General features: G+C 35.2%; 1 long non-coding RNA gene across 1 annotated transcript; it reads right to left on the reverse strand.

Annotated features, from left to right (window-relative positions):
* Positions 1-9,779: 9,779 nt before the first annotated feature.
* LOC116423139 lies at positions 9,780-13,552 on the reverse strand. The gene is made up of 2 exons (XR_004233608.1): positions 13,015-13,552; positions 9,780-10,082 (listed from the first exon to the last, which is right to left on the reverse strand). It is a non-coding gene; the product is annotated as an uncharacterized LOC116423139 (long non-coding RNA).
* Positions 13,553-13,911: the final 359 nt, after the last annotated feature.

Genomic DNA, 13,911 nt, shown 5'->3' on the forward strand with positions numbered 1-13,911 from the left:
AGGCCAGATTTAAACTCTAGTCTTCCTGACTTTCCAGCCCGTTGCTCCATACACAGTGTTGTTTGGCTGCCCATGACCTAATCTGTGAGATGGCATTATATTTTAGCTCAGCATGTTTGGATGATTTGGGTTAGAGGTGATGACCTTGGCATTTGAATGTATAATACCTGTCTAGTTTTCTCCCCTAATCCCTCCCACCTCTTTGAGCTAGCAAAGAAGGCAACATGGAACCACGGAACAAGCCCTGATTCTGGAGTTGGAGGACCTGGATTCAATCCTCCTTCTGAAATTTGATATCTATATGACCTTAGTCAGGTCAATGTACTTCCCTGAATGTCAATTTCCTTATCTGAAAAATGGGTCAGGGATTAGGCTAGATGACTTCTCAGGTTGCCTTTGAACCCCAGAGCAATGATCCCAAGGGACAGGAAGTGAGAATCCTCTAGGGAAATTAAATTGCTTGTCCAAGGAAATATGAGAATTGGGAAATGAAAGTCAAAACAGAAACTTGGACTTTAGACAACAGTCACAAAATCTTTTCAATGCTCAACACCAGTAGATTTACTTAGGAAATACTGGACCTCTCTCCATAACATAGAAAAGTGGTTTATATGGGGGGAACAAAATGGTAGCATTTTGAATATGGTGCTTTGATATCCTAGGGTGGCTCCCCTAGCCACTAAAACATGCAAATAAGTACATAAAGTATTTTAAGTTACTTAATGGATATTTAGCTAAAATATATTTCCCCTTTTCCCTCTTTATTTTCCCCTCACAAAGCCGATATGTATGTCTACATTTTAGAGGATGACTTTCATGTAAAATTTAAAGCTTCTGAATTTAAAATCAGAGGTCATTCAATCATGTTCAGTCATGACCCCATTTGGAGTTTTCTTGGCAATAACACTAGAGTGGTTTGCCATTTCCTTCTCCAGCTCATTTGACAGATGAGGAAACTGAGGCAAGCAAAATTAAGTAATTTGCTCAGGGTCATACACATCACTAGTAAATGTTTGAGGCTAGATTTGAATTCACAATGAGGAGAATTCCTGACTGCAGGCTCAGTATGTTCTTTTCATTGTACCACTTAGTTGTCCTCAGGAGAAAATCTGGATTCAAATCCCAGGTCTAATACTTACTATGTGTGTGACCTTGGATAATTCATTTAATGTCTCCTGGCCTCTTTTCCTCATTTGAAAAATGATGCTGTTATTACTAGCTCTCTTCTATTCATTCGACAATAATTAAATGACTACTATAAAGTAGCAGTCACTTTGAAAGAGAAAGTCAAAAGAGATCCTGCCTTCAAGTAGTATGCATTTCAACAGGGAGAAACAACATAGCCAGTCTTGAGCCTCTGAATCAACTGGCAATAATATGTTTCTATTCTGTTTTTCCTAAGCCAGCATTGGTATCCTTTGAATCTCTGAGGCAAAAAGAGTTAAGTGACTTGTCCAGGATCATACAGCTAGTAAATGTCACTGGACAGGCTGAAAAAAAGAGGAATTTTTGGTCAGGTATTAATTGATCTGGACAGCCTCAGGGATCCTTTCAGACTTGGAAAATATGAAAATCTTTATACTTGTGAAGCTATTTGGAGCAGTTTCCAGACTGTAATTTCCCTGAGGAGAAAGACAATATCTTATTTGGGTCTTCCTAGCTTTAGCACTGAACCTAATATAGAAAAATGTTTCTGTGGTTGACTGCTGAAAACATGAATGAAGCTGTACAGCATCACTTTATTGATCTGGCATTCATTCACTCATTCATTTCCTTCAGTAATCATTTATTAAATACCTATTGTGGGTAGAACACTATGCTACTACTGGGAAAAAGTTCAAAGTACAGGGCAGTGGCCCTAGTCCTTATGTTGCTTATAGTTTAGAAAGGGATAAGACACAGAATTATTTCTATTTTATGAAATTACATACTAAGTGCACTAGAAAGGGTTGAAACAAAGCATTATGGGAGACTTTAGGGGGAGAGCAGTTATTGGCAAGGGGATTTTCAGAAGATGTGAAACTCTACTTCGATATTCAAATTGCTCCTTTCAAATAACTAATAGTTGTAAATTATTCTGCTAATCAAAGCTTATTTTGAATTTGGGATTTGGCAGTGGAAATTAATATCTTTTTTGTGTGTGTGGCAAAGTTTACATTAGAGTTTTCCCATTTATTTATTTATCTATTCATTCATTCATTTATTTGTTTGTTTTTGTTGGGAGAAAAAAATCAGAGCAAAAGGGAAAAACCACGGGAAAGAAGAAAAAAAAAAACCCAGAAAACAGAAGTGAACATAGCATGTATTGATTGTGGATGATAATTCCTGTGCAAAGTCTATTGGGATTGCTTTGGATAACTGAACCACTGAGAAGAACCAAGTCTTTCATAGTTGATCTTCACATATTCTTGCTGTTATTATGTACAATGTATTCCTGGTTCTGTTTGTTTCACTTAGTATCAATTCGTGTAAATCTTTCCATGTCTTTCTAAAATCATCTTGTTCATCATTTTTTATATATAATAATATTCCATTATCTTCATATATTACAACTTCATATATTCAGCCATTCCTCAATTGATGGGCATCTCTTCTTTTTCCAATTCTTTGCTACCACAAAATGAGCTGCTAAAACAGTTTTGCACATGTGGGTCTTTTCCCCCTTCTTCGTGATTTTTTTGGGATACGGACTCAGAAATAGCACTGCTGGGGCAAAGTATGCACAGTTTGATAGCTCTTTGGGCATAGTGGTGGAAATTTTTAAAAAATAAATTATAGTTATATAATGCCTTAGCTAGTAACAGCATTTATATATAACTTTATAAGTATTATCTCACTTCATCCTCACAATTAATGTATTATTATATCCATTTTACAAATGAAGAAATTAAGGTTAAGCGAGAGTAGAGAGTTGATCTGGATCACATAACTAGTAAGTGCCTAAGGCAGGATTTGAATTCAAGCAATCCTGACTCCAAATCCAGTACACTAACCATTGGACCATCTATCTGCCTTTTGAGAGCTAATAAAAGAGTAATGGACATCTATTTTTTCTTAGTTGTCCTTACTAACATTAGTTTTTTGTACTGTGGAACACAGATGTCTTTGGCAACTCTTGAAATTACTTGTACCTATTCTAGATGACCTCAGAATACTGTGCTGTTTGAGTCTGTGGCTGCTTTTTAATAGTTTTTCTGTCTCCCCTCTAGCTGTCTGGTCACCAGTTGCTTCTTGTTGCTATCAGTGTGTCTGTCATTAGCAACTCCTCTATCCCTTTAATTTACTGTTTTGATTCTGTTGGGAGGCAGGGATAGCCAAGCTTTGTAGAATTGTTTTCAAAAGTGGGTATTCAATAGGTTTTGAAATGGGACTTCTGGACTTTTGTATAGAGTTATATATATACATATATATATACACATATGTATATATACACATACACACATATAGATGAATGGGCTGGAATATATATACAAAAGTGACTGAATTTTCTGTTCTATAATGCTTTCCTCTTATTTGGGGATCTATGGTAGGGTTTTCAATCATAGATGTTGCCAAAGTCTGTTGGAATAAATAAGCAGGGGCTTACTATATTTTTTTCCCCATGAGAAGAAAAAGACCTTTGAAAGACTCATCTGTCTTCAAGAAATTGAGGGATAAATCACCAACTCTGCATGTGTTTTATGTTTAGGCAACATGGTGGCACAGTAGATGGAACACCTGGTCTGTAATCAGAAAGATTTGAGTCCAAATTCAGCTTCAGAAACTTACTAGCTCTGTGTTCTTGAACAAATCTCTTTATCTCAATTATTTCCATTATAAAGGGGAGATAATCATAGCACTACCTCCCAGGGTTGTTGCAAGAATTAAATGAAACAGTACTTACAAAGCACTTCTCACAGTGCCTGGTACTTAGTAGGTACTATATAAATTCTGATTATGATGATGACGATGATATTTCATCCCCAAAAGTCAAAAAGGAAGAAAAGACCAACATTTGAACAAATACAACATAAAGAAATTAATTCAAATAATGTAAACCTTTGAAATTGAAATTAATTTTCTAATCAGTCCATTTTGGCTTGTAATGAAACATCTATCAACTTATTCTTTTGAACCATTAAAATGATGAAAAATGGAGACTATTCTTTTAAAAAAAACCTAAGGAGAGATTCTAAATTATTATTACCATTTGCTGTTTAACAGAGATGCTTTTGTAGCTCTTTGTGTGAGTAAAGAACTAAATTACTTTGGCCCAATCACAATGCATAGGAAGGTTCATCATTGCTGCCCAAGTTTTTGTTCAGAAAATTGTTCATAGATCATACAGAAGCATTTCCAGAAAAGACACAAATGCCAAAATCCCAAGTAAAAATGTTCAAATATTACAATAAGAACAGAAGGTCTCTGAGAATTTGGATTTACACTGATGAAAAGAGAAGTTATCAAAATCTGTTGACTCTCTTCCCCCTTTTCTCTCCCCTCCCCTTTCTCTGTCTCTCTCTTTCTTTCCTTGATCCCCCCCTTTCTTCTTCTCACAACCTTCCCTTTGTCTCCACTCATCCACTTTCTACATTTGATTTTCCTTCCTTTCCATTAGCAATATTATGTGACGATTCACAAAAGAAAAAGAATCTTGTGAGCAAACTTCTATTTTATTTCTACCCTTCCACAGAAAGGTGAAAATTAGATATAGTGGATTAATCTTTCTACTTCCATTTTAAAAAAAGACATGTCTCTCAGGTGTTGCCTTTTTGCTTTGTAGATTTTACCTTGGCATACTGTACTCTTCTTCCCTAAACCAGAGACCTGATTCATCTGGTCAAGTCATATGTTTTCTAAAGACTGATCACTTACACTTCAAAGAAAGGCACCCCCTCCCCCTTTGCTATATCCTCAGACCATTGTGCTAGTCTGTATTGGCTGAAGAGTCCTTCCTGACCCCTGCAGTGAGCCCTATGTATATCCTGAAGCACTAGAGACTTGATGACGTCTATTGTGGTTTGTAATTCCCAACAGGCTTGATTCTGCAGGCTTGGATCAGGGGAAAAAAATCAAATCAGCTTCAAGGGAAATTCTGCCCAAGCAAAGATTGGTAATAATAATATTGTGGAATTGGCTCCACTGTTACTTTTGGTCATAAAAATGCTGTGTGCTTTTTTAAAAGCTCAAAAACATTATTTCCCTTGATCTTCTAGAATTCCATAGGTTCATGTTATTTCACTGCCTCTAATCCTACCTTCGGGCATTCAGGCAAAATCTAGTGCTGCATTTTGTTAGCAAATATTCACATGCAATTAGTTAGAATTTCTATTGATATGTATGAACATCTGATGGTCAGATTTTGTTCTGGATTCACAGACAAACAGTACTGCATAAAATATGCCTTATAGTACAAAGCTTCAAAGAGAGGATTTTTTTGGATGGAGGTTTAACTGCCCGGGGGCTCTCTTGCTAGAACTGTAACTATTACACTATTACTCTCTCCTTTTGATTTCCCCATCTATACACTGTGGTGATAACAATATTTTCCATCTACAGAATTTCACAGTGTTGTTTTAAGGCCAAAAGGCAGCATGGAGTAGAGGATAGAGAATCAAACTTGGAGACAGGAAGTCCTCTTTTGGCTGACACATATTAACTATGTGATTGAATCACTGAAAAATCTTAATTCCAGGCAATTCTCTAAGAATATAAATTAAACAAATTGTTGATGTGCATTTGTAGAGGAAGTTGTAAAGGGTAGGGAAGAGGGAAGAAGGAGGGAAGATAAGAAGGAAGGAGGGAAGGGAGAAAAGTAAGGAGAAAAAGGAGGGAGGAAGAAAGAAAAGGAGATAAGGGGAGGAAAAAAGGAAGAGAGAAAAGAGGAGTAGTAAGGGAGGGAAGGTTAGGAGGAATAAAGAAAGGATGGAGGGAGGATGAAGGAAGGAAGAATGGAAGAGAAAGGTAAAGGAAAGGAAAGAGGGAGGAAGAAAGGAGGAAACTGAGGAAGAAAGTAGAGAGGGAAGAGAAAGGAATAATAGAAGAAAGAGATAAAGGAAATAAGTAAGGGGGGAAGTGAGAAAGAGAAGGAAGAATGGAAGGAGGGAGGAATGGACAAAGGGGGAGAGAGAAAGGAAGAGAGGAAAGAAAAATGGAAGGAAAGCATATTAAAAAAGCCATTGGATTTGAAGTTAGAGGATCTTCGTTCAAATATTGCCTCTGAAGCTTATTACTTATGTGACCTTGGACAAATCATTTAATTTTTCCAACCCTCAATTTCATCCAAGAAATGAAGTCAGACTAGATTCCTGAGTTCTCTTCTTGCTTGTGACTCAATACTGGATCCCAGAAAAGAAAAGAGAAGAGGAAGAAAAATATAAAACTTTTGACTAGAATATCTTTTATACTTTATGGATCGATGAAGAAAGCAGGTTTTCAGTTAGTTGTAAGTAACTCTGGATAAGAAATAAAGGAACACTTGTGTAACAGGTGATAGAGTATCAAAAGTATTCTATAGTTGTTTCCAAGTATTGTGATCAAATTTCTTTGAACATTGGAAAAAGAAATCCTTTGGGGAAGACATGAGATGAATAAATTAACCAGATCTGTTTATTAATATTCTGATACACATCCTATAGAATATAGTTTTGAACAAAGCTTTGAGTAGAAATAGTAGCTCATAGTAAATTTCTGATTCAGGGAAATAAGGTGCTTCAATTCAGGTACTTATTTCCCAACTTTTCTGATAGCTTTGGAGTATGTCTAGCTATAACCTGTAAAGAACCTGGTATGCTCCTCAAACTTGCTACATGTATTATATTTCAAATAAAGAGATAGTTGATAGCTTTCATGGAATTGTTTTATTAATTAAATTTCTGATATGACTCATTCTCATTTCTTGCACCATCAAAGACAGGGTGATATGGTGGGAAGAACAGAAAATTATGAGTCAGAAAACCTGAGATTTGAATCTAAGCTCTGTCACTTACTTTCTGTGGTCAATCACCCCTTTCCTTGGGCCTATTTTTTTTTCATTTTCAAAATGAAAAGAATGGACTAAATATATTTAGAAGATTTCTTCCAACTCTAAATTAAAAAAAAATTGACTTCTGTGCTATTGGATTCCCATGGAACAGGACAAAACTCTAGATTTGCCAGATGTGGGAATAAGAAATAGAATCCAATCTTCAAACTATAGATTTTCCAGATGTGGGAATAAGAGATAGAATCCAATCTTCCTGATGTTACTATATCTCAATTCAACTCAATAAGTTTTAAATAAGGTAGCTACTATGTGCAAGACACTGTGCCAGATATAATTTTTAGGAAAATCATCTTTGATCTTAAGGAACTTACATTCCATTAAATTACATCTAAGCTATTTTCATTTTCGTTAAAGAGGTGTTTCAAGGGGTAGAAAGGCATTCATAAAATTTATTAAGAATTAATCTAAGCTTTTTTAAAATCTACTTTTGCTTCATAGTTTATTTAGGGTAATTTATGGTACTAAATGGTACAATTCTATAGCCTGATCCTAGAGAAATGATTGCAGTCATTAGGTTTTTCTAGAAAGAAAAAAATGGAAAAGAACCATCTTTTTGCCATTGAGTACTATAAGCTTCAAAAACAAACATTTGTGTTTGCTCTGCATATGTTACATCAAAGTTAACATCATTTGTATTTCTGCTTCTTTCGAAAACCCACTGTGTAAAATTTGGCATCTGTGAACCATCTATCTTCCCCCCCTGACTCTTTGTGAGATTGAATTAGTTATTTGAACCCCATGTATAAGTTGCTAATCCAATGTCTCTGTTCCTCCAGCTACAGAATGGAATAACACCACTTGTCACCTCCTTGGAGTGAAAGGTTGAATCCAGGATAGAGAATTAGTACTAAGATGAGCTCATTGAGTTTGTTGGCACTAGAAGATTGAATTCATATTAAAGGCTGCTGTTAGAGTATTCTTCTTCGAAACTGACACCCCCCCCCCAATTCTCTCTGTCTCTGTCTGTCTTTGTGTCTCTTGTCTCTCTCTGTCACTCTGTCCTTCTGTCTTTCTCTGTCTCTCTCTCTGTGCCTCTGTTTCTGTGTCTCTGTTTCCCTCCCTCTCTGTCTCCTTCCCTCTCTCTATGTCTATCTCTGTCTCTTTTTTTGAAATAGGGCTTCTTTTTTAATATATAATTTTGAAGCATCTTGTTTCTCTTCAATGTACAGCTTAGCGTCTTCCTCTTCCAGGACACTTCCCTACACTATGTAGAAAGATGTAGAGAATATGCTTTACTAGTTTGATTTGATCGTTGTTTAAAGAAAGTCCCTGACTTAATAATTGATAGCTACTTTGGGCCATAGGATTCCCACTTTGCATCACACTTCAATCATGCATGTTACCTTGGAGGAACTGAGGGCTTGCAGACCCCAGCACTACTTTGAAAACCTGGCAGGAATGAAAAATCTTTTGGAGAAGGATGGGGGAAGATTAGTCTAGAGATGTCTTCTGCTTCCCTTACAGCCACAAACAATTATAGCTCCTCAACATATGTGGATCATTACTTTTTAGGACTTTCCTCCTCTACCCTTTGACTCAGTAATACCATTACTAGGTCGATACTCGAAAGGGATCAAAGTGGAGGACTTATATGAAAATATTTGTCAATAGCTCTTTTTTATAATGGCAATGAGCTATAAATTAAGGGGGTGCCCTTTTCTTTCTATTGGCTACTTGCATGAGCTAGTTTCCTGTTCTCTTTTTCCCTAAGGTCCATTCAAGGTGATATCTCAATTTTGTAAGGGCTTTTACCTATATCTGTATCTATCTATCTATCTATTATGAGGTGTTCAGTTGCTTGTGAAAAACAGGACAGATATGATGAGTAGAGAATGAGGAGGTTCAGCTGGATACCTTGTAGATGAGACCAGGACTGGACCTAAGAGAAGTAGAGCAAGGGTTGGGGGGAAGGTAAAGGGAAACCAAGTCTCAATTCAACTCCTTCCACCTTCCCTCTCTTCCTTCTCCCCTTAACTTGCTCTAATGCAAGTTAACAATCTATAAAATAAGGGGGTTAGACTAGATCAAAGTTTCTTAAACTTTTTTCCACTCATGACGCCTTTTCTCCAGAGAACTATGAGAACATAGGTATATAAAATAGGTAGATGAATCAAATATTTACTGATAATAAGTCATAATTTGATGACTCCCCACATTCAGTTATGGACCCCACATGGAGTTATGAACCACAAGAATCTGGGGACTAGATGACTCCTAAGACTTAAGATCTATGATCCTATCAAAACATAGTAGTTTCATCTATTTTTTTGTTTTGTTTTTTCTTTTCCTTGTGTTTTTCCTCTTTTGATTTGGTTTTAATTGTGTAGCATGATGAATATCAAAATATGTTTAGAAGAATTGTACAGATTTAACTTATATTGGATCGCTTTCTATTTGGGTAAGGAAGGAGGAGGGAAAAGAGGGAGAAAAATTTGGAACACAAGGTTTTGCAAAGGTGAATGTTGAAAAATATCTTTGCATGTATTTGGAAAAATTAAATACTATTTAAAATTTTAAAAAAATCTTTGATCCTATAAATGACCTGTTATAGGTAATAGGAGTAAAGCCCAGGTCATTACTATTTTCACTCTATCATCTTGTCCATCTCTAGGGAAGGTATAAATCAAGGTCTTAACCTACTTTTTAAATCTCCACAAAAGTTCTTTTCCTTTCTTTTTAAGATAAAACTTTACAACCTATGTCTATATTTTCATTTGATACCATGAAGTCAAAGAATCACAAATCAAGGTTGGACGACATTAGAAATGAATCTCTCTTTAGGGTTTGGCCAGCCAAGCTAGCCAATACCAACAATGTCTGGCCAGTGTTAGTTTGGGGTACAATTTTGGCTGACAGACATGGGAACACACACATAGACACACACATACATTGATGCTTGCCTTCTGGGATAGTTGCATTGGAAGCCTCTGGTCAACCAAGATAGCCAAATTTATATATAAAATGAGATCACTAGTCAAAATGCCAACACCCACATATTGGACACAACGAGCTGCAAACATGTAAAACAGCTAATCCAAGACCAGTCAGTGCAGACAACCTATAATAATAAGAGATTTATTTATGAAATGTAAATAGTATTTTCCATCACTTTAGTTACATAATTCAATAGGACTGGTAATATTTTAAAGTAATAGTAATGAATGTGTCTGTGAAATATGTTCCATGTTTAATATACAGTTAAAAAGGGGTGACTCAATCCTTGGAATGGTTAAATATTGAGATTTAAGGATGGGTAAGGAAGGAATCACATAACCCAGAGCACTTGCTGTGGAACATTTTGGTAGTAGAAAAAAGAAGCTATGGGATTATGTTAGTATAGAATGTGGGTAACATGTTACCATAAGAAGATAGTCACCAATGTATGTCACCATTGTTCTGAGTCAGTGTTTTGCTCCATCATCAAAGCTGAGTCATAAAGTCAATCAAAGTCCAAAATTAAGGAAATAAATAAATCCAGGGATGTGGCTGCATTATTCTGTGACCAAATTAAAATCCTTTAAGGAAACAGATGATCTGTGCCTTTAAAGCAGGGCAGGTGGTGAAAGATGCATCCCACAAAAGCATTCATTGACCCACAAAATCTTGGGGTGAAAAAGCTGAGGGAAAGGGAAAGGTGTCTAGTGCCTGCCTACTTACTGTTACATGTGTCTGTCAGGTTACCTTGACCCATAAGGGAGTAGAGAGCTGGTTCACATTTCTATTCTTATTTTATTCTAGATTCTGGAGCTTGATTGAAATCATCCCACCTCTCCTGAATGTGAATACTGGTATTCCTGACCAGTTTAACAATATGACATCACTGTCTGTTTTCTATTTCAATTTCACCCCAATAATTTAGTTTCAATGTTTCTGTCTACAGATCAAGCATTTTAATTTCTTCTAATTTTAGACTCACTTTACAAATCAAGACATGCTAGAAAGGGAAAAAAAGAAACAAGGGCAAGGATCAAGGGGAGAAATATGCTAAGTTTAAAAGATGACATTATTTAAAACCATAGAATCTCTGAACAATAAGGAATTTCAAAGGCCATTTTTGCCCTATCTGTTAGTACTAATAAGTGGAGATGCAGACTTTCTTCAAAACCTCAATTGAATGGGAAGCTACCACTTCCAATGGCAGACCATTCCATTTTTATTTAAGTATTATTATTAGGAAATTTTTTCTTATATCAGGGTGAAATCATATCATTAAGGTTCTGTCCTCTGAGACCTACTATAATAAAGTTTATTCCTTTTTCATGTGACAGAACTTCAGATACTTGAATTTCTGTATGTATATGTATATCTTTATATCCATATGGTTTTTCTAATAGCTTTTTTCCCCAGGCTAAACATGCTGAGTTCTTTGAAATAAATCTATATGTATGACATTATTTCAAAGTCCTCTTCCATTCCATTCAGCTTCTTCCAGATATTCTCAATTATCAAAGTTCTTATGCATTGTTGTCACCCTTCTGGTGACAATACGCCATATGTTGTCTGAGCAGGGCAAAGTACAGCAAGACAATCATCTTACTTCCAGGCACATTGGTGTTCTTAATGTGGTCAAAGATCTCATTAGCAAGATCTTATAACTGTTGTGTCAGACTGTCAACTGCTCTTGAATTTTCAGTTCAGTAATTTCCCCTCATCTTTACCCCAAAACTACATTGACACATACACTACCCTCAACTTGTACCTTGTGAAGTTGACTTTTTTGAACCTGAGTATAGAGTTTATCAGCTCAAATTAATTTCATTTTATTAGGCCCAGCACAATAACTCATTGAAGTCATTTTGGAGACTGACATTATTATCCAACATAGCTATTCTTACCTTTTGGGCATAAGATAAACTTGATAAGCATGCTCTGTAAGCATATTCAAATCTTTGATTAAAAAAAACTGTTAAGTAGCATAGGACTAATCACAAATCTCAGAGTCATTTAACCAGATATTCCCCATCTCCAAGTTTAAAATAAATTATTAATAATTATTCTTTGGTCAAACTGTTCATCTAATTCAACTCCATTATCTAGTCTATACCGCTCCATTTTTTTTCTGCAAGACTAAGTCTTGAGAGAAAAGATGGACAGTTATGAATACAATGTCTTCTATTATTATATATACTTTCTTGAAATGGAAATTTATTGTTATATATTTTGAATCCTCCCTTATGTTCTTCTGGGCACATGAGTTTTTTTTTTCTTTTTCTGTTTTTCTTTCTTTTTCTATTTTTAAATTTTTCATTTAAGTTTTCAAACATTCTTCTTTCTCTGGCTCTTTACTATTTAGTCTTTTTATAAGTAAGCAATAAATAAAAGGGAAAAGTCTGTGGATTTCCATTACATAAACTCTTTGCCAATTCTTTTGTATCATTTGATCTTCAGCAGGTTGTTTTAGAATTATGTGGTTTTTCAAGATATTCAATGTCTGTGTAAACTTTATAATTAGAACTGAACACAGATGGTTTATCCTATAATTTGCTGTTCCTATGTTAGGATACTATTCACTCCAAACTATATTCTCCTTCATACCTAGTGCCATTAATTTTCCCCCCTTTTATTTGGCTGATTATTATCTTTCCCTCCTAAATTGTAACACTCTTCATGTATAATACAAATTTTACAATCTATAACGCAGTCTTCGTGTATAATTCAACTTTTTCTTTTGCTGGAAAGGATAGAACCATATGATTTAGAGTGGACTGAGCTCATGATTTAGTTCTAGAATGACCTTTAGCCCATGCAGATACAGAATCTCTTACTTTCAAAGAGCTGTAATCTATGAATGACCATTAGTTCATAAAATGATTCAATGAGAACTGAATATTTCAAAAGATAATACTTTCCTCAGTGTGGGACATGCCCTCCATAGATTGATACTGAAACATCTCCATTTCTCAGAAGATATTTCACAAATTATCATAGTTAAATTAGTTCATTAGTTCATTATTGATTAGTTCATCATAGTTCATTATTTGGTGACCAACCTTGTGGTGATTAACTTCTCAAGACTTCTTTAGACTGGTTCTCCAACACATTCATTTATGTCTATTTTTGAAGTCTAGAGCTTGATGGAACCTGTAAGAACTTCTGTTCCACAAGTAAAGCCTTTGAAGATTTAGTACCTCCATATCACAAAAAAAGCATCAGGATAGTGCTCTGCCAATCCTTCAAAAACACTCCACTGCTAACCCCATCACACCCTCCCTGCAATCCATATATAAGTTGTTTGCTCACAAAGATAAAAAAAAAGTAAGTTCTAATTCTTCCCTAGCAACCAACCACATTTACTCCCCAAGATGCAATGAATATTGTAAGTGAACTAAGCTTAGTTGCCTAATTAGTACTGAGCTAGAAGTGAAAGATTTTTCTTCCTAGAATAGAATGAAAGCTATCAGATACAGCAAAAGTCTACATATTGGGTCAAATTGGGTTATTTTTATAGAATAGAATTAAGTAATTATTAGGGGGAAGAGATTATTCTTATAGAGTAAAATTTTACAATTATTAGGGACAATAAATTATATTAATTTACAATTAAATAGGGAATAATTACAATTATTAGAGATAGATTAAGAATAAAAAGGCAAAGGAGAACTCCCAAATAAGAAAACTCCTTATTCAGATACTTGAATTTCTGTATGTAACCCATCAGTGCATGTTGGTACCTTCTCTGCAATATATAATTTGATGTTTATAGCTCTCATTAGAATACTAGGTTAAGTGTCTCACTCAATATTACATAGTTAATAGATATCAGAACCTAAATTCAAGATTCCCTGATTCCAAAATCAGCTCTCTACCATACCACTACTTGTTCTATATAGACAAAATCAGTATTTTAATAGAATACTTATCTGACAGCACTTACATTGTTTTCCAAG

This window comes from Sarcophilus harrisii, chromosome 4, assembly GCF_902635505.1.
Source record: "Sarcophilus harrisii chromosome 4, mSarHar1.11, whole genome shotgun sequence".
Taxonomy (NCBI): Eukaryota; Metazoa; Chordata; class Mammalia; order Dasyuromorphia; family Dasyuridae; genus Sarcophilus; species Sarcophilus harrisii.